We start from the raw sequence: 3,035 nt of genomic DNA on the forward strand, positions 1-3,035 counted from the left end.
GGATGGGAGGGTGAGGGGGAGAGGAGGAGAGGAGGGGGAGAGGAGGAGAGGAGAGGAAGAGAGGGAGGGAGGAGGGGGGGAGTAGAAAGAAGGCGGTGGCCAGGCAGCAGCAACTGGAAGTCAAGCGGCAGACTCCTCCCTGTGTGAGGACAAACATGTCCTCCCTCCCTCCCTCCTGGACCACAGGAAGCCCGTACCGGTTAACTCAAAGGCATATTCTAACAGACGGACTGAACCAGGAAGTGTACCCGTGACATTGATGAGAGTAAAATAACATTAAACAAAAACACGATAAGGTTATTAAACATTGAAATAATTTAACCAAATGGTATGCGTTTAGCTTTTGTTGTTGAATTAAGGAAAAACTGGTAGGCCTATATGCTTTTCTCAAAATATGTATTCAGCTTCTTCTTAAAATTTGACATTTTTTTATTAAAATGTTTTTTATTACTGCTCCTTAGCAGGGAAAACCCCTAAAAACTGTCGGAAAGCAATTCCATATAGGCTATTGCAAAAAAAAAAATCATACCACAAGTAAGGTATTGCATTCATAATAAAACCAAAGCACAAATTTGGAGGTACTTGTATAAAATGCAGGCTTTATAAACCATAAAGACTCATTTATTAGAAATAATTCTTGAGTAGTAAATGTGTATGTGTGTATGTATTTATTTATCTGGTTTAAATAAAGTTAACCAGCCTATTCTCCCCTGTTGCAGAAGTTTAAGTAGCCTATTTTTTAATTTTGACATTCAAAGTACCAACAACTACATAGAATCAGAACATTTAATTACAATACATTTTATTTTATAATGAAGTAAGATTTGGTTCTTCAACATTCTTTTTTCAATTTGCACATTTTATTGTAACAGCACCAACCACCAGTCAAATTCTCAGAAATTCCATCTCTATGCAGATTATTCCATATCAAATTTAAAGTTAAGCTACCTTGCCTTATGTGCATTCAAATGGGCTCATCTGCATTGAAAAGTAAACATTTTGAACAGAAAACAGTGAAGGAGCTTTCCAAAACTGGAAACTGGTCACAAGCAGATGTATTAACAATGCATTAATTATAGCTGAGTTACATTTCTGTGCAATTTTGAATGTAAATGTCAAACATAAAGCTCTTTATTTCACCTGGCCCCTCTCTTCTTTTACAGTTCAAATTGGCTGCTCTTTAGAAGCTCTCTCAAAGTAACTTGGGAATCAAATTAGGTTGGTCAGTGTGTAGTGTTTTAGCCCCAGATGAGATCTGAACCCTGTACAGATACACGAGGAAAGGCATGAATGCTTTGTGTTCTAGTGATGATAACTACTCTGTTAAGTTTCCCTAAAAGTTCCAACAGAGACCCCCATGTACACCACCCAGTTAGTCTTTATCTAAGATAAGATAATATCTTCAAAGAGGACTATGAAGGCCATAATCAGTGCATGGCATTACTTAGGTTGGATTGTAAGGGTACTGAACAACAGACACACACAGAGACACACACACACACACACACACACACACACACACACACACACACACACACACACACACACACACACACACACACACACACACACACACAGAGAGACACACACACACGGATAGCCAAGGAAGTGACAGCTCCCCCTCAGGGCTGAACAGTCCGCAGAGGGATGAGATGGTCATCTTGGGTCGCTGGAGATCGAGACAACAGAGAAAAGGCTGCCTGGCTTCCTTATGAAACAAAAAGGGACGAGTAAGCAGCAAGACAACTCCACGTTAGCCTACTTCAGTCTGCATCAGTTTGGGTAAAACTTCCGTTCATTTTTCATTTGCAAATAATATCACTAATTATAATAAAATGCTTTATTGTCCCCCAGGGGGAAATGTGTTTGTCAAAGCTTTGCACAGTTGATACACAGGTATACATGATGACACGGCACATGAAGAAAACATACAAACAACAGGAAGAAACAATATGGCCAGTCAGCGTGGAAGATATATTAAATTAATACAGTATATTATATTAAAATAAATGTTGGAATTATAAAATTACTTAACATGCTGTCCTTCTTGTTAAAAATATGAATAATACTACATACTGTACAACATATTTCATGCATAAAATGTTCGCCATAGAAAACTTTTTGATTAAATAGTTTAACATGAATGATACATCTGGAGATAGTGTTGAAATAATAAGTTTTACCAAGTTCCTTTATCATTTTACAGGACCTGCCTACACATCCAAATACAAACCATGAAGGTCTACCAAGTGTATCATGGACCTACATGACTACTAAGATTAAACAGATTTACTAAAACTAGTTGAATTAAACTGCTTTAACAGTTATTCAATAGCCTAAGTTAATGTCTTCATGATACTATTACCCTAGTATTTTTGTTAATGTATGTCTTAAACTTGTATTTGTATGGTGTGGTATTTGTACTAAAGTCACTTTTCCGATGAAGGACATTTCCCTTAATAATAAGGCCTATACTTTTACATAGCCAAAGTATTTTTTATGTATAAGAATTTTACCAGATTTTTTTTGCAGTGCACTGTTGCATGAGGCTACTTTTACTCCTTAATACAATTTTCAATTCAGCACATTTACTTTTAATGGTGTATTTTAGTGTTACTGCTTTTACTACATTACATACTACATGTTTCCATGTAGGAGTTTAAACAAAAATGCAGTATTTTTCACACAACTTGAGAAATGTATTTAAATCTATAGACTCTCACTAGTAATCTTGTCATTTTACAAAATGGTACCAGAATAACTACATAGATTTTTTTTTGTCAATGCAGCACTTCTTTTATTGACGTGTTTAACTGTGTAGTAGGCCTACTTTAAAAGTACAAGGTGTAAATACGACAATTTCCTTCATCTTGACTGAAGCCAAGAAAGGAATTGGTCAATACACTGGCTTGACTGAAGCTGTTTCATGAATTTCAGAGGTAAAAACTGATAGTCAACAAAAAAAGGGGGCTAGATTGAAACTTTTCCGTTTATCCACTGAGGGGGGAGCAGGCGCTGAGGGTTTCCCCTGCTGT

This window comes from Labrus mixtus, chromosome 13, assembly GCF_963584025.1.
Source record: "Labrus mixtus chromosome 13, fLabMix1.1, whole genome shotgun sequence".
Taxonomy (NCBI): Eukaryota; Metazoa; Chordata; class Actinopteri; order Labriformes; family Labridae; genus Labrus; species Labrus mixtus.